Genomic DNA, 27388 nt, shown 5'->3' with positions numbered 1-27388 from the left:
TGTGTGTGTGTATTTTGCGTTTACCAAGAATGAGTTGCATTAGTCCTGTGGCTATTTATGCTAATTTTGGCATGTGTTAATTTATTTATGGGATTTAATCAAATAATATGCAATATGATGACTCATGAATGCAGGGAAAATAGATTTATTTTATTCTAGATGCACTAAGTTGAATACTTTAGAGAAACTCCCTAAAGGCAAACAATTAAAAATAAATCACTGTCAAATTGGTTTTGACAAAGAACTTAAAAGATTCAGAAGTGGAGTGAGAGTAAAATATATACATGGATTTTCATATTCAGACTGATATTTCTATTATTTTTAATATCTCTCCCTTTTTAAAATGAATAGGGAACTGAAAAGATACATATTATGAGAGGTGTATAAGACAATTTTTTAATTAGACCATTACCATCGATGAATTTTCTTTTGTCTAAGTGAAAGTATTCAAAATAATGTGTATTATCTTGATTTCTTCTAAGTCAACAAATTTGCTCAATTAATTCATCAAATTACACCAGTCAAATCAGAGATGATGGATTCTATTCTCTCCTGAATTTGCTGACTTGCAGGTCTCAATGTTAATTTAAGGCTGTCTGATCACCTATGCTGGACAATATAGCTAGCTATGATTCCATATGAAAAATAGCACACAGAATACATTATTGACGAGATAAATAAGTGTTATCCTCAAGATAATTAATTTCACATTCTAAATAACTGGTTTTCTGGAGGCAATGTTAAAGAGGCATTCAGATCAATATGATGTACTGCTTCTCTCATTGGCTCCAAATGATCAATAGAAACCATTGCAAAGAGCAGCAAAGTGGCCTCACCACAGTGCTTGCAGAATTCTCTGATTCTGTGTTAATCTCTCACTCAAGATAGAAAGTAATGTTCCTAATTCACAACAGGTTTGGCAACACCTTAAGAAACCGGAGGAAGGGCTGAATTGACAGCCTCTAGGATATGATATCTATGTATGGCCTCCTACTCTTTCTCCAAAGAGAAGTGTGGCTCTGACAGCTCATGTTCTAAGACACTGATAACATGCATTTTATAATAAAGCTTAAATTTCAGTATGCATTAGGATGTCTCCTTCCTTTCTCTCCTTCGAATTCATGGAGTGGATGTGTACTAAAAAACACTTGCATATTGGAGGGTTTGGTAAATTAAAATTTCTATATTCTAACCACAGTGGCACTGAGATCACTTAAGAATTATCCCTTGTTATAGTTCAGGCTTACTTCTTCGTCTCCTCAAAGACAGTCAGTTTGGGCTTAAATATTTTATCCTTTTATCTGAAAAACTTTCTAATATATGATGACTATGAAGAATTTAAAAAGATCATCATTAAAAAATTTTGATCAGGAAATATGTATAGCCCTTTAATTATAGAATTTGGTGTACAGTTATACTTATGGAAGCAAGCCTGTTTCTTATCAAAAGTTTTGATAAAATTTTTGCATCAACAGTTAATAACTTCCTTAATATTTTGCTTTAATTTTTAAAATTTCATAATATGAAGTATCAAAATATAATTGCTTAAAAAAAATCAAGCTTCACATAAATGCCTTCAAATCCTTTCCAGAGTACCTCCCTTTTCTATATCACACTATAATATTTTGTGTATAATGTTGTTAAATTGGTTAGTGGGCCTTGCCCTTAGGGGAATGTATATCCAAGTTCCTCATCCTATGGAGAGGTTCTGATATAAAAGAAGAACTCATAAAGATTCCAAAATGGAGAGTTGGGGCTTTTCTTTGGAGTAGTAGAAGCTATTCATTCCCTCTGACTCTCTATTATTATTGTTTTCTAGCTTTTCAGTCATTTTCTCCCCTTGCTATTGGTATGGTTAATAGGGGCACGTAAATGTCCCTCAGCTAGGAAATATACAAACTCATATATTTGTAAAGCCAAATGAGCCCCAGAACGTTTATAACATGTATTTACCACTCAAGTCAATTTTTTTTTCTTCATTTGAAAAAAACGGTGATATTGTTACTGCAATTAGTGCTCCATTAAAAGCCATTAAAAATGCACAAAAACAAGTGACACATTTCATATCTTGTATCAAGGCATTAAAAATTCAGACTCAAATTTGGTTTATTTAATTTCTACATGGTAAAAGTACATAGAGATTTTTAAGGAAAATCCTTACTTTTGGTCATTTTGTTATTGTTATTTTATTTTGTTTCATTTTGTTTTGCTTTGCCTAGAATACTCCCAGAGTATCCAACAAGGAGCCAAATGGTGATTTGATACTCATGGAGCTGTCTGGAAATTTGGAGTCAGAGTGCTGACATCACTTTCTTAGGAGACTAGGTATAAATTTGTGAATACCCATGTTATTGGTTAGTCCAAGCCATATGCTCACCAGATAACAGGCCAATAAACAGACAAGTTGTTGGGGCAAGGAATAACAACTTTATTTGGAAAGGAGTAGACATAGAAGATGATGGACTAGTGTCCCAAAGAGCCATATTACCCGAGTTAGAAATCCAGCTTCTTTTATATTCAAAGAGGAGGGGGTGTGGCTGGTTGTTGCAAACTTCTTGGTGTCAGGCCACAATGTTCCTGTAAAACTCTAACAAGACAAATGTTATTCTCTCTCTGCAACTTTTTATCTCTTTATGAATGGAAAAGTGTTATACCTTTAAATGTTAAAGCTTTGAGAATGGGCTATCCTACATATTTCAGGCTACAGGCAACATTCTTAACTTGTAACAATAGCAATAGTATACAAAGGTTAAAGTAAAAGAAACAGATCCAATATGGAGTCAGATTTGTTCTTCCCTATTACAATTTCAATTGTGGTTTTAGCTCTGACCTTAGGCCTTTTAAGAGAAATTTTCTTTTTTTCTCCAGTGACAATAAGCACAGCATGAAGAGATCATTAAGTAGCAGTCTTGCCCTAGTATTATTCTACTAACTTTAAAAATGGCATTATGTTCTGGAGATTTGATTAAAGAATAGCATAATCTTTACAAATTGCCTCATGGTTTTATTTTTCCTGATATTTTCCTAGTTATTCAAGACTCCCAATAAAGATATCTAAAACTACATTTCCTTGTCTCACCACCAGCCACAGCATTTTGGATACTACAGTGAACTTAAATTTCCCAAAGTTTCATTCACATGTGCTGATGATCAGTCACTTGGACTACTGGTCAGCATCTGTCATTGCCTCCTCTTCTGCTACTGACAGGCATTATTTTATGGAACCACTGAGTCGTGGTTGCTATGGAGACTTCCTCCACTATTCCAAAGACAAATAGGATGCCATGTATTTCAACCAATAAAAAACCATCACACTTAACTGGTACAAATATATTTCTTCCAATTGTGGAGCAAATTTACCAAGCTTCCCAGTTTTGGGTTTTCAGTTGTTTTTCAAAACTTCTGTGATTATTTTCATTTATATAAATAGGTATTCTTCCAAGATAGCATCTTGTTCTTGAAATCCTGGCAGGAATCTGAAAGATGTAGCATATGAGTGATGCCTAATATATGTAAGGCTGCAATTACAAGTGCCCTTTTTCTCCCATTGTTGACATCCTTGCACCAAGTATGTGTTCAACCTTCTCTTTCATTAGGAAGAAATACTTGTCAAGAGATTTGTAAGTCCCTCACACACTCAGGTCTTTAGTGGATTCACTACAAGAATTGTCTGGGTGAGTCTGGATATATTTGATTTGCAAGATATACCAATTTGAATCTCTGTCTCTGGAAATCTTACTGCACTCTCAATTCTGTTATAAGAGTGCTACTTTTGTGTGCTAATTTATTATTTAATCATTTAGGTTAATTATTATTTAAACAGTAAGTTTATTTTGAAATATATGTAGTTGTAAAAGAAATTTCAGTTAAAATAAAATTTTATTGAAAACTGCAGAAAGTAACCTTGTAAGAGATTTAAAGGAATTCATTGCCCTTTTGGTGGTGTGTTTAACTCCTATTCATTTTACAGTTGGTTATGTGTACATATAAAGGGAGGTTACCACACATTTTTGAAGTTGTTTGTTATTAGGTTCAATAATTTCTAAGTTTCTATATAGAAAGTAAAGTACTATTCTCTACAAAGCTGCAAATCTCTTATGTATGAATTGTACTCATTTTATATTTAGGTCAGATGCTGATGTCATTGGGAGCTACATGACAGAAATTAGTGCAGAAGCCTCAAAATATGCCCTTATTGATATATTAATAGGATGGGAGAGCTGTCTTCAACAATGCTCTGATTCTTTGAATTATGTGTAGAGCTCTAAGTCATAAGCATTTACAATCCTCTTCTATTATAATGAACTGGTTCATTATTCACTTTCATTTTGTTTCAGTACACTTCATATTCCCATTAGTTGAATATACTTGAGAAGTTATCACCTGGGGATTCAAGAATGAATGAGTAATCTTTGAAGGGTAAGAAATCTGGGCAAGGATACTATCACATGTTTAAAATAATGTATTGTCACAATTTTACACATACAATGGAGAGGTGTCATAATTCTTGAACTCCCAATCCTCCTCCAAAGAAGAGAGAATTAGAAGTTCTTTAAGCGACCTTTAGAAAATAGGTTACAAAAATTAGCATTCATGTTAGAGTGGCTAAGAACAGTTACATTATATTATCAAATATTGTCTACCACAAAAATTGTTTATCTCTTCTGATGTATTTAAGATTTTTATGCATACTTGATATATTTATAGCAGGATTGGTCTTATCCATGTGCAAAATATAAAGTGTCAAAAAGGATATAATTTTTATAAGCCCAGGAGAATCTTTACCGAAAAAAGCACACACCAAAAAAAACATAGGCAAAAGAAGGAAACAAAGAAATGTGGGCAAAAGGAAGATAAGGCAACACTACCATTGGCCAGGGTCCCTCTGAAAGCCCTGACATTTCTTTAATAGAAAAAGACATCAACAACTTTTATGATGTAACTAAAATTAACAATTACAATTTATCACTCTTCTAAGTGAGTTAGTACACTGTTGGAAATGACTGAGGATTAAATGGTGAGCAAGTTCTGATTATAGTATGAGAAGTCTTGGGAGAGGAAGGACACCATAATTCAGCTTCCTGTTGGGTCAGAGAGTCTGGTGCCCAAAGAGAAATGAAATATACTGTATAGTTGTAAACCAAAGATATGTTTGCTCAATTTATATAATGTCTGAACATTCTTGATCATATAATATTAATATGTTTATTTTGAGTTTTATTATTAGTTTTACTACTTTTGTAGGAAACCAAGGTGTATATAAGTTCAGAATATCAGACCAGTGAAATCTGTTTAAAAAATGTGTTTGCCATTATATTTTATACAAGATATTGGGCATTTGTGTTTATTGCTGACATGTGTTATAGCTAGAAAATGAATAAATGAGTGAACTTTCAAATGTATCAATATATTTTGATTGTATTGTTTTAGTTTGGCCTTGTTACTATCACTAATATACAAATTGTTACATCTGGAGTAAGTTTTGAAATCTATATTATCTAGAAATCTGTTTATACACAAAATTAATTCCAGTCATATTAAAAGAATAGGGATATTAAAAACAATATTTAAATATAAATAATAAAATGCAGGGAAAACTAAGAAGAAGTATCATGAATCATAAATACATTTTGGAACCTATGGATGTTAGAAAAACTATCACTAAGTGTACTAAATCCAGAAGGTGGCACTCTTGTACTGTATTATGCAAACTTCTTGGTATTTCTCTTTCTCTGCATACACCCACACATTTAAATGTATGTATTTGTATTTACAAGTATAAACACTTATAAACACATAAAACTGTATGCATTTATATAGTGAGTGCTTGTTCACATGGCAACATTATAATACGATTTTTATATTTGTCAATTTAATATTTTGCAAACTATATGAAGTTAAAAATATATTTCAGTAATTAATTTGGAACATTTTCTTAGTTAGCAAGTAATAGTTTTATTATATAGTTAGCATATGAATGCACTCTTGTATAATTATTTTTTATACAAATTATACAATACAGTATTAAAGCAAATAATTTTGTTATATACAATTCATATTCAAAATTAAAAGAAAATCACATCCATATACACCTATTGTTTCACATTTTCAGTTTGCAATGGAGTACAAACATAACAGGTAAGTTACAGAGTAAGTTGCCATGATTTAAATTCATTGTTTAATTTACTTAACTGTAAAGTTAAACATATGTAATAAAATTCAATTCTAGATCAAGGAAAAAACAATGTGGGGTTGGCAACTACACAGGATTTTAATAACCAGATAACTGATTCCTACTTAACTCACTAAGAAATGATACTTCCAGCAAATATATAACATTACATACAAATAAATCCTGAGGGAGAAAAACATAAAATAGCTACAGACAAATGTGTGGTGTGAAAAATAAAGATTGAAGGAAAAAACACAAACAAAAATTCAAAAGGAAGTGTAAGAATGTAAATGAAATATGAAAAGTCATCCTAAAGATGTGAAAACATTTTATTTGTGACAAAGCAAAATCTATTTTTTTCTAAGTTGTACAGCCTAGTTCATTCATTTATCAATTTTCTCTGTCATTTCTCTTTATTTATATGGAGACAACATGATACAATGGACAGAGCATGGGGCTTTAACACAAAACCTGGCTTGATGCAAGCTCTCTCCTGCTTCCAACTAGTGAGGTGACCTTGAGCAAGTGATTTATCCTGTCTGAGAAACCTGCAGCCCTGCAGAGAAACAAGGGCCTTGTTACTTAGTGTTCAAAGCTGTTGTGACTGATTCATACTTAACAAAAGTTACCTTCTTTTGTTTTCAAGTTTTGTTATTGAGGGATGGTTTACAGTGCTAGGTAGGAAATTCAGAAACAATTTCACATTATTGCTTTTTTGATGCCTTTTCACACCTAATTACAGCAAAAGAATCTTTCCTAAGTGCCTCATGTTTCATTTTTCTGAAGAAAACATGTAAATTCATGTGCTTAGTGTAAATTTCCATTTTTGAAATACTTGATTTTTATGAAAAATAGGAGCATTTTTCTTTCTATGCAAAAATGATTAAATCATATCATTTTTCTTCTTGCTAGGTTGCTAAAGAAATCTGACATAATTTGCATTTGTATTCCCATGAAAAGTATTTCAAATTGGGTTGACAATATGTTATACGGCTTGATTACCTTCCTAGAGGTTTTATGGTTGCATTTGTGGTTTATTTTTTGTAAGATAAAAATGTATGCTCAAACTGCTATAAATGAGTGTAAGTGATACCTTTCAAAAGCTGAATTAGATGTAAATCCCCCCAAACTACAAAGTGGTAGGTATCATTGCTCTAGATAGGTTTCCAGTATAGTTGATTAGCCTAATAAATAGCAACATTAAATTGCTCAGAACAAAAACCCGATGAAAGAAAGAATGGTAATGGTGAAAAGAACTGTAAGTCAGAGGGACTGACAATATGAGACAACGCTAAACTTCCAGTTCCTAAAACTTCCCTGCGAAGGGAAGAAAAAAATTTAAACATAATATCTTGTTCAGTTAATGTAGCATAGACGTTTTAAAGTATTTTCAAATAAATTAAGTTGTATTACTTTGAAGTTTAATAGTAACTCTAAATTTAGCAATTATTTCAAGCAGAATTGCATGAGAATTATATACATCTGAGTAGGCAATTTTTTTGCTATTGTATTTATATATATATATATATATATGTAAACATGTTATTATAAAGCAATTCAAAATCAAGATTTGGAAAAATACTTGGTGGTATAGAAGAATATTTATTTTTGCTAATATTTCAGCCACCATTTCACAACTATTTATTAAGCATCCTCACAGACTGGGCCCCCTACTGAGCTCTGGGTTTGGTGTCTTGCATGTAGGTGACACTCAGGATGTGAAGGACAAAATAGTCCCCCTTAGGATGGCCTTCCTTTCTGCATTCAGGATAAAGAGGCATATAATTCCATCCATAGAATCAACATATTGGTGGGGTGAATTTAGATGATATTAATACTTTTATTAGTAAATATTCTAATGTCTCAACAATAGGCATATATTATTTGATAAATAGAGGAAAATAGATAAACATAAGTACACACACATACACACACATACACACAGAGGAAACAGCGTGGCTGTTTTACCTGCAGTTATAGCTTCATCAGAGGTCAGATAAAAAGTGAGGAAAGGAAATAATCCTCCTACATCAACTATAGGCTATATCATCAAAACTCACAAAAACGTCAAAGAAGTAGACAACCCCAAATACAAAATGTTTCTAATGATATTAGTCTGATGTTAGCAAAAAAATTAAATCCAGTGTCCCTGGTACTCATGCAGTCTTATTGCTTTTGATTTGACTCCTTCCACTTCTTGATAACTTTCTCTCCTCTCTGAATCAGCACTGATAAACTCTTTAATGTATTCACTTCCTTCTCCATTAAAATCCCTGCTATATTAGGATTTAAAAAAATAGTTTGATTTCTATTTTGAATAAATATATAGTCAATGTCACTCTTTCCAATAAATAATGTCATATATGCAACATTTGGCAAAAGATTTTAGTATAAGAACAATGGCACACAAATGAGCACAAAGCAGTACTTATTTTACTTTATGCTGTTATGTTATATTCTTTAAAATTAATTTACAAATGTTATCATACCTATTTAGTGTGATGGCTACTTGTTAGGTTTATTCCTTTTTTTCCCTTAGATGTCTTAATTTTTTTTTCTATTTTAGATTGTGTCTACCATATTACTTACAAAATAAGTCACGAGTAAATTAGAAATATTTTCACCCAATTTCTAATGTGATTTTCATACTTAAGTTTTAAAACAATTACTTAGAAGCAATTTTTGATGTGCTCTAAGTGTTAGAATGTCATACCCAGGCCCATCTGAATCAGAGATTAAAACAAAATCAGTGAATCATACATCCAGGACTTTAGATCTGTATTTGGAAATTGCTTGGTATTTTTAACCATTTTATTGAGGTATGATTTACTTATTACAAACTTTATATATTTAAAGTATTCAACTCACTGGGTTTGGATATAAGTACACACTCCTGAAACTATCACTACCATCAAGGCCATAGACATATCCATTACCTCCCAAAGTTTCCTCCCACTCTCTTTATTATTTGTGGTAAGAACACATAGGATCTAGCCTATTAGAAAATTTTAAATGTACAATACAATATTCTTAGCTATAGGCACTATGCTGTATATTAGATCTTCAGAACTTAATTATCTTGCATAAGTAAAATTTTACACCATTTGACCATCACCTACTCCTTACTTCATTCCCCCAGCCCCTGGAAATCACCATTCTACCCTGTGCTTTTAATCTTTTGACTATTTTAGATTCCACATGTTAGTGACATCATGTAATATTTGTCTTTCCGTGTTTGGCTTATTTCATTGAGCATAATGTCCTCTAGGTCCAGCCATGTTATCACAAATGGCAGGATTTCCTTTATTTTGTAAGACTGAATAATAATTCTATTGTATGTATATACCACATATTCTTTTTTAAATATTACAGTGATTTTATTTTATTCTTTGTAGTACTTCTTTGTTTTTTCTAAATTTTCCATAGTGAGCATGTATTACTTTTTTTTTTTTTTTTTTTTTGTGGTTCGCGGGCCTCTCACTGTTGTGGCCTCTCCCGTTGCGGAGCACAGGCTCCGGATGCAGCAGGCTCAGCGGCCATGGCTCACGGGCCCAGCCGCTCCGCGGCATGTGGGATCTTCCCGGACCGGGGCACGAATTCGTGTCCCCTGCATCGGCAGGAGGACTCTCAACCACTGCGCCACCAGGGAAGCCCCATGTATTACTGTTTTATTGAAGTATAGTTGGTTTACTATCTTGTGTTAGTTTCAGGTGTACAGCAAAGTAATTCAGTTACACATAAATATTTTTTTCCGATTCTTTTCCACTATAGGTTAGTACAAGATACTGAATATTGTTCCCTGTGTTCTACAGTAAGTACTTGTTGTTTATCTATTTTATAAATAATGGTGTGTATCTTTTAATTGCAAACTCCTAATGTATCCCCTCCAACTTTCCCCTATAGTAACCATAAATTTGTTTTCTATGTTTGTCAGTATGTTTCTGTTTTGTAAATAAGTTCATTTGCATTACTTTTTAGATTCCATGTATAAGTGATATCATATATTTGTCTTTGACTTATTTCACTCAGTATGATAATTTCTAGGTCCATTCATGTTGTTGCAAATGGCAATATTTCATTCTTTTCTATGGCCGAGAAATAGTCCATTTTATATATACTACATCTTCTTTATCCATTCATCTCTTCATGGACACTTAGGTGGCTTCCGTGTCTTGGCCATTACAAATAGTGCTGCTATGAGCATTAGGGTGCATGTATCTTTTCGAATTACAGTTTTTGTCTTTTCCAGATGTAGAGCATGTATCACTTTAATGACTAAAGAAAATAATTATTTAAAGTACATTCTATAGCATGGCACTCAAGGTCTTGGAAAGAATTCCGTTCCAGCTACTCTGTTATATCCCTCACTGTTTCCTAAACACATCAAGAATATCCACACTTCCCTGCTTTTTTTCTTAAAGTTTCTACTGCTTGGAAGCCCTCATGAGAACTTGTAATATATCACAATTTCTTTCTTTTTTTTTTTTATCACAATTTCTTTATCCACTCATCCCTCAGAGGATATTAAGGCTGTTTCCATATCTTGGCTATTCTAAACAGTAATGTAAGGAAATTGCATAGTATTTCCATTCAGACATGGTTTCAGTTGCCTTTCTGATCTAAATGATGGTTAATAATAGTAAACTGTTGAAATACTACTCATGTAATGTTCTAAAAACCACATCTTCTCACTTAGAAAGGAAATGGTTCACAATAATTCCTCAATCAGATGTTGCTACCAATTGTACTGGCACATTACATAATCAATAAATACTTTTTACCATTACTATTATCAATTATTATTATTGTTATTATTATTATTATTACTCACATATTGAGTATCGACTCTGGATGAGGATCTGCTGGTACTGGTGGGTGAATGTTCATGATCCTAAGGGAAATTAGTAGCTCATATTGACCAAGCACTTTGTATGTGCAAAGTGCTTTTACTAATTATAACAATAAATCCTCAGAGCTTCTCTATGAAATAGGTGCTATTTGTATTTCCATTTCAGAGAATGTAAAGTTTAGACCCAGTAATCTGTCCAAGGTCAAGAGAATACCTGGCTGAGCCAGGGTTAAACTACTTGACCTTTACCATAAAGCTAAATTCTTAATTGTCACATACTCCAGGCAACGGAGAATGATAGGAAACTGAGTCACTGAGCTGAAGGACATTATAGATTATCTGGTTCTATTAATTTTACATACAGAGAAAATAGAGCACAATGAATTTGTGCCTTCTCTGTAGTCACAAATTCAAAGGCAAAAATCTAGTCTCTTTATTCAGAGTTTTATATTTGGTATGACTTCTAAAATAGCTTTGTGCCAATTTGGAAATGGGATCCCATCCCTTCTCTTCCTGTCAGTACTTATCCACAACTTATCTACTTAGTGTATCATGAAAGACTTTTTTTTTTTTTTTTTGGAAAAAACATTTAACCACAATTCAAGAATTTTTTCCCCAAAATCTCTAAGTCTGCTATTTGTGGGGTCTCGAACACATTTCTCTCTGTGACAATGAGTTCTTCATTTGTGTAAGATAAAAGAGTTGAATATGATGAACTACATATTTAATAATGAACTACATTATTTAAAAACCTCTTAAAAACCATAGCATATACTGCTATTTTTCATTCTCCTAATTGTACTCTTGGGTATTGTTGAGCCGTCAGTTACCATTGAAAATAATATTTTACACCTGTATAACTGAAGGACTCTTTCAAATTAACACATTTTTTTCCTTATAAGCAATCTGCAAATGTAGTTATTTTTTAAATTCCCTGTACAGTGAGAAAGCAGAAATTCAAGAGCTTAATTTCAACACTACCCATCTACTAAGTAGTAAAATGGAAATTCAACCACAGCTCTTTGGATTCAACTTTCATTAGTCTGCTAAGTTCACTGGTCTTTAGAATAAAGCACAGTTTTACAACCTATGATGTGACTAAATGAAAAGTCAGAGGCATGAAACATGAACAAAATTGAAAAGAGAAGAATCTGAAATAAGTATGGGAAGGAAATTAAAAGTAAAATAACTACTGATGGAAGGACTTGAAATTGCTTGGAAAACAGGGAAGTTAGCATTTCCTCATTGATCTTGGGATATTTGGACACAAATTAAAAGGACAAATGACGGACTCCAGAATTTGGAAAGTTATTGGTGAAATGTAGTCATTAGAGTGTTTTAGCATTATTCTCTTCAAGGTTATTAATTCACCTTTTAACATAACTTTAATGCTTTCTCTTCATTTGTCAGTTATTAGCTTTTGCCCTACGTTGGATTTTAATTACATTCACTTTCTTTGTCATTAGATGTGATGTGCTGGGTCATTCTGCCACTTCAAAAATCAGTTGATGAGACAGCTGATGTACTTCAATAAAATTCACTGATTATTTTGGGTGAAATTATCCTTGTGTTGTTACTTCAGTACAAAACGTTTTGTAGTTTCTCTCGTCATGCCTTAATATTTAGGATATAAAATTCAATATGTGTATGTGAAAGCGAGAATGTATAGAGTATATTTTCACACTCATAATGTCACTCTGCTAAGACAGTTTATTAATGATAAGAGTATTACTGAAGAAAAAAAATATATCTTTGCATTGTTACTAAAAGCTATTGAGAAACCCTCTTAACTCTAAAGAGCTAGTGATAGAAAATGTAAAACAAAGACAATCTGTACTCTCATAAATTTTAGCGAAGGTTTTGAATATTTATTTAATTATGAGTTAGGTTGTTTCATATGTATATACACATTTCATATGTATATATAATAATAGCACTTAAGGATTTATCCTTTATGACTCTAATGCATTTTATGCATAGAAGGCTGAATGGATGGATGTTTTCAGTATAGCACTAACATACATGCAAGTGTTGTAAAATGTAGGATAATGTAACATAAGAGTTGAAGTGTATTCTCCCATGTCACTCACCACATATAGGAAAAAAATGGCACAGTGGTCCTAGAAGACAGTAGTGAGGGTCTTGAACCAGAATATCTGAATTCAGTTTCAAACTCTTGTACAATGTTTGAATCAGAGTGAATTGGTTGAATCCCTTCTCTGTGTCTTAGTTTCCTAATATGCAAAATAGGGATTTTTTTTGCAGATTAGGGGATATTTTATGGACCAAATACATACATTAATTTTCACACGTAGGTAAATTGCTTATAACAATTGCTGGCAAAAGGTAATCTCTCCCTGTATGTTATCTTTGTTGTGATTATTATTACATAGCAACCCTTTTATTTTTTCACCTATTTTTCCTGATTGGATTGCACGCATAAATAATGAGCCAAGCTTGGCTCTGTTTCTTGAAACACTTATCCTGATTTTATCTCTTCCTCATACCTCTACTCTACCTGGGGATGCTCTTGGAATGCATGTGGAGCAACCATTTTGAGATCAATGACAGTTTCTGTCTCTCATAATCTGTAAGAGGCACCAAAGGACCACTAAGATCCAACAATATACCTTTTATAGCTCTTTAAATAGCAAAGTCTTGAGAGGAGCATGGTATGTGAACATTTTAATTCAATTTCTGCTGGTATGTATTCACAGACACCAAAGTAGACACAAAGAAATGGTTTTAAATTTACAACCTCCATTTTCTTTTTGGGTGGTTCTTTCTCAGGATTAGTAAGGTCTGCTGGTTCTCTTAGAATTGGGGATGGATTCTCAGCAGGAGTCAGTCCTCTGTCTTGTACCTGGATATTGATACTTGGAATGTCATTGATGAGCATTTTAAGAGTTTTTAATCCCTTTTTGGCTCTGGGTCAGCTCTTCAAATGACCATGAATTTATACTGAGCCAGAAGTGCTGAAGAAAGCTTCATTACTCTGGATAAAGTGCAACACCATCATTCATTTTTTAATTTAGGCTGTGCTTCAAGTGTTGGAGGTTGTAATCAATTACATTAACACATGATGCAATTTGACTCATTTGAGCAATTTCAATCAGGGTTTCATCCTCATCATAGTGCTGAGACTGCTGTATTGAAAGTAAATAATGACCTTTTGATTGCAACAATGGGTGTTGTCTTTCATGATTTTGTTGGACCTTTTGGCAGCATTTGATGCAGTTAATCATGACATTTTATTGGCTGGTTTATATATTTTAGTAGGATTTTCTTAAATAAAAGTAAAACCAATTCAAAGTGCTATCTCAGTGATCTATTTAAATGTCTGTTTAGTAAGGTCATTTGATCTCTACTGTAGGATCCTACAAGACTGAGAGTGACTTTTTTCTGCTTTTCTATTTCTATTTTGTACAAATTCACTTTTTTATAGACAAATTTCTGGAAGTTTTGTGACATTATAGGATGACTTGGACAGTTTTTAACATCTCAGTTTGAAAAATTAGAGAAGTGTATTTGTTCCCTACATACGTAGTGACGTTGACCAATTGTTATACTCCATTACTGGTATAATCATTTATAAAACTCTAGCTTCTAATTCTGCTATCTATAGCAGACATAAAATTACACAGCATATACACACACTTACCTAGGTCCAAACAAAATGTTAATAGGCTAAGAAATGTAAAACAAAGTAACTTTCTCTAAATCAAGCCGTTTTCAGAGTACTCCAAAGGTGAAAGTGACCCAACTAACAGTAAGGTAGTTCTTGACATTAACTAAGACTTTACCAGAAGAGCCTAATTGTATTGATGTTAGAGTTGCAAATATGCAGAAGGCAACTGGAAACTGCTTGATATCATTGTTTAGCTAAAAGGCACAGCTAAAATACTGTTCTCTTTGTAATTCCCATGATAAGAAGCTGGAAATTTAAATGAATGTTGGAAGCTCAAAAATTGTCAAATATAGAAGTATGATGCTGGAAAAAAAAAACAATGATCAGCACTAGGCTTACAGATGATTTTCTCACTTTACTGGAGAAATGTCTGCAGGAAAAACAAACAAACAAACAAACAAAAAAAAACAACAAGGAACATAGCCTGGTCAAATCTCCTGGTAAACAGTCTGTGAGAAACATTTTGCAAATGTATTAAAGTATTTACTAGTAGAAGAGCCCTTGTCTATGGAGGGGTCTTAGAAGGATGCACCTATTTGAATTGCTTAATAAAAACAAACTTAGAATGTATGGATTTATGAACATGGCTCCCTGGTAAAAGTCCTGTATGCTATACAAATATCAGAGTATAAAATGGAGATTTCTCTTGACTGAAACAGCTATTTTTTTTTTTTTTGGTGTAATTGATGTAGCTTCAAACATTATTTAGAGATTTCATATGTTACTCTGGACCAGAATATACTCTTATGTAGCAAAAAAAGATGTAACAGCTGCAGTGGCAATCCTAGACTTCTCTCTGCTTATACACCGTGATTATTTCTATCCTTGAAATTTTTCTGAAAGCTCAATCTCTGATTGTGTGTCTGATTTGACAATGCAGCTCTTTGTGTTATTGCAGAATTGTTTAAGCAATTATGTTTTAACTTATTTTGTATACCTTTTCTAAAATTAAATGGTGTGTATTTCATAAGAATATGAAATTAGGTATTGAATGTGATTCATGGGGAATTATTTTAAATTGGATTTTAAGTGAGTTTGGAATTTTAGGCTAACAGGGATCCTTATGTTAGTTGGTTCTTTTAATTAGAGTAGCAGTAATATAAACTACTATAGATACTAACATATTACATACTACACCAAGCATTAGTTTATCTTTTGATAAGTAATTCTGGATATTTACCAGGAATAATAATTTTTAGTACATATTTTCCCTTATATTTATTCTAAACAAATCTCTTTCTGACAATAATTTGTTTTCATTTATTATTTACAATATCCTTTTCTCCAAACATCAAACATTTTACTCCTTGGTTTTCTGCCACTTCAATTCCCTAAACCTGAATATTGTTTAAGTCAACCTTCTGCCTTTCCCAATCTTAATTCTGAATAGAATTAAACAAATTACATGACCATGATTTCTAAACTCTTAAGGATTCTCAATTTTATACAGCAGCCCTTCTAGACTCTCTCCGTTCTTAATATTCTCCATGATACTCAAAACTCTAACTTCATAGACTCCTTCTCATACAACACAGTTTTGCCTCCTAATTCACAAATTAACAAATTTAATGAGATGCATACTTTGCTGGTATTTTAAGCTTTTGATCTAAAAAATTGTCTGAATTGTAATACCACCTTCCTCTTAACCTTCCATTTGAGATGATTTTTTGTTTGTTTTCCTGGAGGACGGTAACTTCCCCATTTTTTATGTCAACTTACATCTTGCTGCCTATTTGGGCCTTATTCCATTAGTTGTTCTTTCTTCAGTTTTATTGTCATTTATTATTTTTTTAATCCCTCTTATTCTTCTTTCTGCCTTGTTCATGCCACTCCATTTTAACTGAAATTTTAAAAAAAGAAATGGACATAAGTAAAGAATCCAATCATAAAAACTGCCATACTATCATAATCTATCTTGTATAGTTAGTGAAGTATTTCCCTTCTCTAAAGAGCACAAGCTCTTAAAAGAGTAGTCTACAGTTTTTTTATCTCCAATTTCATATTTATTATTTTGGCATTTTGCCTACCATTCCACTTACAGGGTTCTCCCCAAGGTTACCAAAGACATCTTAGTTTCCAATTTCAATAGTTGTTGTTGTTGCTTTTTACTCTCTGATTCCTGTGGAGTAAATGAAAATTGTTGATCAGTCATCTTTCATCTTGCAAATGGGATGAAACAATTGGTCTTTCCTCTAACTTCTCTAATGCTTATTGCCAGTGTTCTTTTTGGCTCTTCATCTCAGGCTGGCTCCTTAAAATTTAGTGCTTCCTGGATTCCTTCACTGACCTGCTCTCATTCTATTCATTTATATTTACATAAGTTATTTTATGTAAATTTGATTTATTTAAAATAAATTTATATTTATTTATTTTAAGCATTCTCATGGCTTTTGCCAGTGCCTAAATGTCCATAATCCTTAAATCCCTCTTTCCTGCTACTGCTTTCTCCTGAAATACAGACCAAAATTTCTAAATATATGTTGACTGTCTGTACTTTGATTAATTTAACTTGTCCAAACCTTTGCTCCTCAGTATTTGTTGCCCTCAAAACATACACTAGAAGGTATCATTCACTCAGTTATACAAGAAGAGACCCAGAAATAACCTGGAGCAGAGATTCTCACTGTGGTGTGCCTGATATTGTTCATCTCTGCCCATGTTGTCAGGTGATTTCCTTTGCTAAGGAAGCTTTGCTAAGTTATTTATCCCAATAAATCTAAAATAGAATTACTTTTTGTGCTTTATGATGTAAGAAAAGCATAGACTTCTTACATATTCTAATTTCTGATAACTTAAGAAATCATTAAATTTGGTCAAATCAGCATCTGAAAGGCCTCTCAAAACTGCTTCTTATTTCCTATCACCCTACCCCCATTTTTTTGTTAAGAACCTTTTCTTTTTCTTTTTTTTTAACATATTTATTGGAGTATAATTGCTTTACAATGGTGTGTTAGTTTCTGCTTTATAACAAAGTGATCAGCTATACATATACATATATCCCCATATCTCCTCCCTCTTGTGTCTCTCTCCCACCCTACCTATCCCACCCCTCTAGGTGGTCACAAAGCACCGAGCTATGCACCCTCTGCTATGCAGCTTCTTCCCACTAGCTATCTATTTTACATTTGGTAGCATATGTAATGCCACTCTCTCACTTCATCCCAGCTTACCCTACCCCATCCCCGTGTCTTCAAGTCCATTCTCTATGTCTGTGTCTTTATTCCTGTCATGTCCCTAGGTTCTTGATAACTTTTTTTTTTTTTTTAGATTCCATATATATGTGTTAGCATAACGCTATTTGCTTTTCTCTTTCTGACTTACTTCACTCTGTATGATAGACTCTAGGTCCATCCACCTCACTACAAAAAACTCAATTACATTTATTTTATGGCTGAGTAATATTCCATTGTATATATGTGCCACATCCTCTTTATCCATTCATCTATCGATGGACACTTAGGTTGTTTCCATGTCCTGGCTATTGTAAATATAGCAGCAATAAACATTGTGCTGCATGACTTTTTTGAATTATGGTTTTCTCAGGGTATATGCCCAGGAGTGGGATTGCTGAGTTTTATTTTTAGTTTTTTAAGGAACCTCCATACTACTCTGCATAGTGGCTGTATTAATTTACATTCCCACCAACAGCGCAAGAGGGTTCCCTTTTCTCCATGCCCTCTCCAGTATTTATTGTTTGTAGTTTTTTGATGATTTTCATTCTGACTGGTATGAGGTGATACCTCACTGTGGTTTTGATTTGCATTTCTCTAATGATTAGTGATGTCCAGCACTCTTTCATGAGTTTGTTGGCAATCTGTATATTTTCTTTGAAGAAATATCTATTTAGGTTCTGCCCATTTTTGCATTGGGTTGTTTGTTTTTTATATATGGATCTGCATAAGCGCTTGTAAATTTTAGAGATTAATCCTTTGTCAGTTACTTCATTTGCAAATATTTTCTCCCATTCTGACTGTTGTCTTTTCATCCTGTTTATGGTTTCCTTTGCTATGTAAAAGGTTTGAGTTTTAAGTTTTATTAGGTCCCATTTGTTTATTTTTGTTTTTATTTCCACTTCTCTAAGAGGCAGGTCAAAAAGGATCTTGCTGTGATTTAAGTCATAGAGTGTTCTGCCTATGTTTTCCTCTAAGAGTTTTATAGTGTCTGGCTTTACATTTATGTATTTAATGCATTTTGAGTTTATTTTTGTGTATGGTGTTGGAGAGTGTTCTAATTCCATTCTTTTACATGTAGCTGTCCAGTTCTCCCAGCACAACTTATTGAAGAGGATGTCTTTTCTCCACTGTATATTCTTGCTTCCTTTATGAAAAATAAGGTGACCATGTGTTCATGGGTTTAACTCTGGGCTTTCTATCCTGTTCCATTGATCTATATTTCTGTTTTTGTGCAAGTACCATACTGTCTTGATTACTGTAGCTTTGTAGTATAGTTTGAAGTCAGGGAGTCTGATTCTTCCAGCTCCATTTTTCGTTCTCAAGATTGCTTTGGATATTCAGGGTCTTTTGTGTTTCCACACAAATTGTGAAATTCTTTGCTCTAGTCCTGGGGAAAATGCCATTGGTCGTTTGATAGGGATTGCATTGAATCTGTAGATTGCTTTGGATAGTATAGTCATTTTCACAATGTTGATTCTTCCAGTCCAAGAACATGGTATATCTCTCCATCTATTTGTATCATCTTTAATTATTTTCATCAGTGTCTTATAGTTTTCTGCATACAGGTCTTTTGACTCCTTAGGTAGGTTTATTCTTAGGTATTTTATTCTTTTGGTTGCAATGGTAAATGTAAGTGTTTCCTTAATTTATCTTTTGGATTTTTCATCATTAGTGTATAGGAATGCAAGAGATTACTGTGCATTAATGTTGTATCCTACTACTTTACCGAATTCATTGATTAGCTCTAGTAGTTTTCTGGTAAAGTCTTTAGGATTCTCTATGTATGGTATCATGTCATCTGCAAACATGGACAGCTTTACTTCTTCTTTTCTGATTTGGATTCCTTTTATTTTTTTTTTTTTCTTCTCTGATTGATGTGGCTAAAACTTCCAAAACTACATTGAATAAAAGTGATGAGAGAGGGCCTTGTCTTGTTCCTGGTTTAGTGGAAACGGTTTAAGTTTTTCAACATTGAGGACGATGTTGGCTGTGTGTTTGTCATGTATAGCCTTTATTATGTTGAGTTCAGTTCCCTATATGCCTAGTTTCTGGAGGGTTTTTACCATAAATGGGTGCTTAATTTTGTCATAACCTTTTTCTGCATCTATTCAGATGATCCTATCATTTCTCTCCTTCAATTTGTTATTATGGTGTATCACATTGATTGATTTGCAAATATTGAAGAATTCTTGCATTCCTGAGATAAACCTCACTTGATCATGGTGCATGATCCTTTTAATAAGCTGTTGGATTCTGTTTGCTAGTATTTTGTTGAGGATTTTTGCATCTATGTTCAACAGTGATATTGGCCTTTAGTTTTCTATATTTGTGACATCTTTGCCTGGTTTTGGTATCAGGGTGATTATGGCCTCGCAGAATGAGTTTGGGAGTGTTACTCCCTCTGTTATTTTTTGCAAGAGTCTGAGAAGGATAGGTGTTAGCTCTTCTCTAAATGTTTGATAGAATTCGCCTGTGAAGCCATCGGGTGCTGGGCTTTTGCTTGTTGGAAGATTTTTAACCACAGTTTCAATTTCAGTGCTTATGATTGGTCTGTTCATATTTTCTACTTCTTCCTGGTTCAGTCTGGCAGGTTGTGCATTTCTAAGTATTTGTCCATTTCTTCCAGGTTGTCCATTTTATTGGCATAGAGTTGCTTGTAGTAATCTCTCATGATCCTTTGTATTTCTGCAGTGTCAGTTGTTACTTCTCCTTTTTCATTTCTAATTCTATTGATTTGAATTTTCTCCCTTTTTTTCTTGATGAGTCTATCTAATGGTTTATCAATTTTGTTCATCTTCTCAAAGAACCAGCTTTTGGTTTTATGGATCTTTGCTATTGTTTCCTTCATTTCTTTTTCATTTATTTCTGATCTGATCTTTATGATTTCTTTCCTTCTGCTAACTTTGGGTTTGTTTTTTTTTTCTTCTTTCCCTATTTGCTTTAGGCACAAGGTTAGGTTGTTTATTTAAGATGTTTTCTGTTTCTTAAGGTATGATTGTATTGCTATAAACTTCCCTCTTAGAACTGCTTTTGCTGCATCCCATAGGTTTTGGGTTATTGTGTGTCCATTGTCATTTGTTTCTAGGTATATTTTGATTTCCTTTTTGATTTCTTCAGTGATCACTTCATTATTAAGTAGTGTATTGTTTAGCCTCCATGTGTTTGTATTTTTTACAGATATTTTCCTGTAATTGGTATCTAGTCTCATAGCATTGTGGTCGAAAAAGATACTTGATATAATTTCAATTTTCTTAAATTTACCAAGGCTTGATTTGTGACCCAAGACATGATCTATCCCGGAGAATGTTCCATGAGCACTTGAGAAGAAAGTGTAATCTGCTGTTTTTGGATGGAATGTCCTATAAATATCAATTAAGTCCATCTTGTGTAATGTATTAGTTAAAGCTTGTGTTTCCTTATTTATTTATATTTTGATCTGTCCATTGGTGAAAGTGGGGTGTTAAAGTCCCCTACTATGAATGTGTTACTGTCGATTTCCCCTTTTATTAGTATTTAGGCTGTTAGTATTTGCCTTATATATTGAGGTGATCCTATGTTGGGTGCATAAATAATTACAATTGTTATATCTTCTTCTTGGATCAATCCCTTGATCATTATATATTGTCCTTCTTTGTCTCTTGTAACAGTGTTTATTTTAAAGTCTATTATTTCTGATATGAGAATTGCTACTCCAGCTTTCTTTTGATTTCCATTAGGATGGAACATCTTTTTCCATCCCCTCACTTTCAGCCTGTATGTGTCCCTAGGCCTGAAGTGGGTCTCTTGTAGACAGTATATATACAGGTCTTTTTTTGTATCCATTCAGCCAGTCTGTGTCTTTTGGTGGGAACATTTAATCCATTTACATTTAAGGTAATTATCAATATGTATGTTCCTATTCCCATTATCTTAATTGTTTTGGGTTTGTTATTGTAGGTATTTTCCTTCTCTTGTGTTTCTTGCCTAGAGATGTTCCTTTAGCATTTGTTGTAAAGCTGGTTTGGTGGTGCTGAACTCTCTCAGCTTTTGCTTGTCTGTAAAGGTTTTAATTTCTCCATCAAATCTGAATGAGATCCTTGCTGGGTAGAGTAATCTTGGTTGTAGGTTTTTCTCCTTCATCACTTTAAATATGTCCTGCCAGTCCCTTCTGGCTTGCAGAGTTTCTGCTGAAAGATCAGCTGTTAACCTTATGGGGATTCCCTTGTTTGTTATTTGTTGTTTTTCCCTTGCTGCTTTTAATGTATTTTCTTTGTACTTAATTTTTGATAGTTTGATTAATATGTGTCTTGGCATGTCTCTCCTTGGATTTATCCTGCATGGGACGTTCGGTGCTTCCTGGACTAGATTAACTATTTCCTTTCCCATATAAGGGAAGTTTTCAACTATAATCTCTTCAAATATTTTCTCAGTCCCTTTCTTTTTCTCTTCTTCTGGGACCCCTATAATTTGAATGTTGGTGCATTTAATGTTGTCCCAGAGGTCTCTCAGATTGTCCTCACTTCTTTTCATTCTTTTTTCTTTATTCTGCTCTGTAGTAGTTATTTACACTATTTTATCTTCCAGGTCACTTATGCGTTCTTGTGCTTCAGTTATTCTGCTATTGATCCCTTCTAGAGTATTTTTAATTTCATTTATTGTGTTGTTAATCATTGTTTGTTTCCTTTTTAGTTCTTCTTGGTCCTTGTTAAACGTTTCTTGCCTTTTCTCTTTTCCATTTCCAAGATATTATATCATCTTTACTATCATTATTCTGAATTCTTTTTCAGGTAGACTGTTTATTTCCTCTTCATTTTTTAGGTCTGGTGGGTTTTTACCTTGCTCCTTCATCTGCTGTGTGTTTTTCTGTCTTCTCATTTTGCTTATCTTACTGTGTTTGGTGTCTCCTTTTTGCAGGCTGCAGGTTCATAGTTTCCGCTCTTTTTGGTGTCTGTCCCCAGTGGCTAAAGTTGGTTCAGTGGGTTGAGTAGGCTTCCTAGTGGAGGGGACTAGTGACTGTGTTCTGGTGGATGAGGCTGGATCTTGTATTTTTGGTGGGCAGGTGCACATCTCTTGGTGTGTTTTGGGGTGTCTGTGGACTTATGATTTTAGGCAGCCTCTCGGTTAATGGGTGGGGTTGTGTTCCTTTCTTGGTAGTTGTTTGGCATAAGGTGTCCAGCACTGTAGCTTCCTGGTCATTGAGTGCAGCTGGGTCTTGACATTGAGATGGAGATCTCTGGGATATTTTTGCCTTTTGATATTACATGGAGCTGGAAAGTCTCTTGTGGACCAGTGTCCTGAAGTTGGCTCTCCCACCTCAGAGGCACAGCACTGACTCCTGGCTGGAGCACCAAGCACCTTTCATCCACATAGCTTAGAATAAAAGGGAGAAAAAGTAGAAAGAAAGAAAGAAAGAAAGAAAGAAAGAAAGAAAGAAAGAAAGAAAGAAAGAAAGAAAGAAAGAAAGAGGATAAAATAAAATTAAATAAAGTATGATAAAATAAAATAATTTAAATAAAAAATAATTATTAAGAAAAAAAAATTTTTAAAAGAAAGAAAAAATGAATGGACAGAACCCTAGGACAAATGGTGAAAGCAAAGCTATACAGGCAAAATCTCACACAGAAGCATACACATACACACTCATTAAAAGAGGAAAAGGAAAAAAAATTATATATCTTGCTCTCAAAGTCTACCTCCTCAATTTGGGATGATTTGTTGTCTCTTCATGTATTCCACAGATGCAGGGTACATCAAGTTGATTATGGAGGTTTAATCCACTGTTCCTGAGGCTGCTGGGAGAAATTTCCCTTTCTCTTCTTTGTTCGCACAGCTCCAGGGGTTCAGCTTTGGATTTGGCCCCGCCTCTGCATGTAGGTCGCCTGAGGGCATCTGTTCCTTGCTCAGACAGGACGGGGTTAAAGGAGCTGCTGATTCGGGGGCTCTGGCTCACTCAGGCCGGGGCTTGGGAGCAGTGTGGATGCGGGGCAAGCCTGCAGTGGGAGAGGCCAGCATGATGTTGCACCAGCCTGAGGCGTGCCGTGCCTTCTCCCAGGGAAGTTGTCCGTGGATCTCGGGACCTTGGTGGTGGCAGGCTGCACATGCTCCTGGGAGGGGTGGTGTGGACAGTGACCTGTGCTCGCACACAGGCTTCTTGGTGGTGGCAGCAGCAGCCTTAGCATCTCATGTCCGTCTCTGGTGTTTGCACTGTCAGCCGCGGCTGCGCCCGTCTCTGGACCTCATTTAAGCAGTGCTCTTAATCCCCTCTCCTCATGCACGAGGAAACAAAGAGGGAAGAAAAAGTCTCTTGCCTCCTTGGCAGTTCCAGACTTTTTCCCGGACTCCCTCCTGGTTGGCCGTGGTGCAGTAACCCCTTCAGGCTATGTTCACGCTGCCAGTCCTCTCCCTGGGATCAAATCGAAGTTCGAGCCTCAGCTCCCAGCCCCTGCCCACCCCGGCGGGTGAGCCGACAACCTCTCTGTCTGGTGAGTGAAGGTTGGCACTGATCCTCTGTGCAGGAATCTCTCTTTGCCCTCCGCACCCCTGTTGCTGCGCTCTCCTCCATGGCTCTGAAGCTTCCTCGCTTTGCCACCTGCAGTCTCCGCCCACCCATTACTTTTTTAAAATTTCTGATCTGATCTTTATGATTTTTTTCCTTCTGCTAACTTTGGAGGGGTTTTGTTCTTCTTTCTCTAATTGCTTTAGGTGTAAGGTTAGGTTATTTATTTAAGATGTTTCTTCTTTCTTGAGGTAGGATTGTATTGCTATAAACTTCCATATTAGAATGGCTTTTGCTGCATACCATAGGTTTTGGGTCATCTTGTTTTCATTGTCCTTTGTATCTAGGTATTTTTTGATTTCCCCTTTGATTTCTTCAGTGATCTCTTGGTTATTTAGTAGTGTATTATTTAGCCTCCAAGTGTTTGTACTTTTTACAGATTTATTCCTGTAATTGATATCTAGTCTCATAGCATTGTGGTCAGAAAAAGGTACTTGATACCATTTGAATTTTCTTAAATTTACCAAGGCTTGATTTGTGAAACAAGGTATGATCTCTCCTGGAGAATGTTCCATGAGCACTTGAGAAGAATGTGTATTCTGTTGTTTTTGGATGGAATGTCCTATAAATATCAATTAACTCCATCTTGTTTAATGTATCATTTAAAGGTTGTGTTTCCTTATTTATTTTCATTTTGGAAGATCTGTCCATCTGTGAAAGTGGGGTGTTTAAGTATCCTACTATGATTGTGTTACTGTCGATTTCCCCTTTTATGGCTGTTAGCATTTGCTTTATGTATTGAGGTGTTCCTATGTTGGATGCATATATATTTACAATTGTTATATCTTCTTCTAGGATTGATCCCTTGATCATTATATAGTGTCCTTCTTTGTCTTTTGTAATAGTCTTTATTTTTAAGTCTATTTGGTCTGATATGAGAATTGCTACTCCAGCTTCTTTTGATTTCCAGTTGCATGGAATATCTTCTTCCATCACCTAACTTTCAGTCTGTGTCCTTAGGAATGAAGTGTGTCTCTTGTAGACAGTGTAGATACAGTTATTTTTATTTGTATCCTTTCAGCCATTCTATGTCTTTTGATTGGCACATTTAATCCATTTACATTTAAGGTAATTATCAATAGGTATGTTCCTATTACCATTTTCTTAATTGTTTTGGGTTTGTTATTGTAGGTCTTTTCCTTCTCTTATGTTTCCTGCCTAGAGAAGTTCCTTTAGCATTTGTTGTAAAGCTGATTTGTTGGTGCTGAATTCTCTTAGCTTTTGCTTGTCTATAAAGTTTTAATTTCTCCATCGAATCTGAATGAGATCCTTGCTGGGTAGAGTAATCTTAGTTGTAGATTTTTCCCTTTCCTCACTTTAAATATGTCCTGCCACTCCCTTCTGTCTTGCACAGTTTCTGCTCAAAGATCAGCTGTTAACCTAATAGGAATTCCTTTGTATATTATTTGTTGTTTTTCCCTTGCTGCTTTTAATATCTTTTCTGTATATTTAATTTTTGATAGTTTGATTAATATGTGTCTTGGCATGTTTCTCCTTGGATTTATCCTGTACCGGACTCTCTGCACATCCTGGACTTAATTGAATATTTCCTACCCATATTAGGGAAGTTTACAACTATACTCTCTTCAAATATTTTCTCAGTCCTTTTTTTTTTTTTCTCTTCTTCTTCTGGGCCCGTTTTAATTTGAATGTTGGTATGTGTAACTTTGTCCCAGAAGTCTCTGAGACTGTCTTCAATTATTTTCATTCTTTTTTCTTTATTCTGCTCAGCAGTAGTTATTTCTACTATTTTATCTTTTATCTTCCATATCACTTATCTGTTCTTCTGCCTCAGTTATACTGTTATTGATTTCTCCTAGTGAATTTTTAATTTCATTTATTTTGTTGTTAATCATTGTTTGTTTGCTCTTTATTTCTTCTAGGTCCTGGTTAAACTTTTCTTGTACTTTCTTCATTGTATTTCCAAGATTTTGGATCATCTTTACTATCATTACTCTGAATTATTTTTCAGGTAGACTGCCTATTTCCTCTTCATTTGTTAGGTCTGGTGGATTTTTACCTTGCCCTTTCACCTGTGTGTGTTTCTCTGTTTCTCATTTTGCTTAACTTACTGTGTTTGGGGTCTTCTTTGCACAGGCTGCAAGTTTGTAATTCCTGTTGTTTTTGGTGTCTGCCCCCAGTGGGTATGGTTTGTTCAGTGGGTTGTGTAGAGTACCTGGTGGAGGGGACTAGTGCTTGCATTCTGGTGAATGCAGCTGTTTTTTGTCTTTCTGGTGGGCAGGCCTGTGCCTGGTGGTATGTTTCAGGGTGTATGTGACCTTATTATGATTTTAGGCAGCCTCTCAGCTATGGGTGGGGTTGTGTTCCTATCTTGGTAGTTGTTTGGCATAGGGTGTCCAGCGCTGTAGCATGCTGTCATTGAGTGGAGCTGGGTCCTAGCATTGAGATGGAGATCTCTGTGAGAGCTTTTGCCATTTGATATTACATGCAGCAAGGAGGTCTCTGGTAGACCAATGTCCTGAACTCGGCTCTCACACTTCAGAGTCATAAGTCTGACAGCTGGCCAGAGCACCAAGACACTGTTATCCACATGGCTCAGAAGGAAAGAGGGAAAAAGAGAAAGAAAGAGGAAAAAATTAAAATAAAATAAAGTTATTAAAATAAAAATGATTATTAAAAAGAAAAAAAGAAAGAAAGAAAAGAGCAGCCAAACCAAAAAACAAATCCACCAATGATAACAAACACTAAAAACTATATAGCAAACAACAAACAAACAGAAGAGAAAGACAGATCCCTAGGACAAATGGTAAAAGCAAAGCTATACAGACAAAACCACACAAAAAAGCATACACATGCACACAAATGGAGAAAAAGGAAAAAAACTATATATATTACTGCTCCCAAAGTGCACTACCTCAATTTTGGGATGATTTGTTGTCTATTCAGGATTTCCACAGATTCAGGATACATCAGGTTGATTATGGAGATTTAATCCACTGCTTCTGAGGCT

Source organism: Delphinapterus leucas, chromosome 18 (assembly GCF_059928025.1).
Source record: "Delphinapterus leucas isolate spDelLeu-1000000601 "Yukka" chromosome 18, BTC_Dleu_Yukka2, whole genome shotgun sequence".
In the NCBI taxonomy this organism is placed as follows: domain Eukaryota; kingdom Metazoa; phylum Chordata; class Mammalia; order Artiodactyla; family Monodontidae; genus Delphinapterus; species Delphinapterus leucas.
This window is presented reverse-complemented; position numbering follows the sequence as displayed.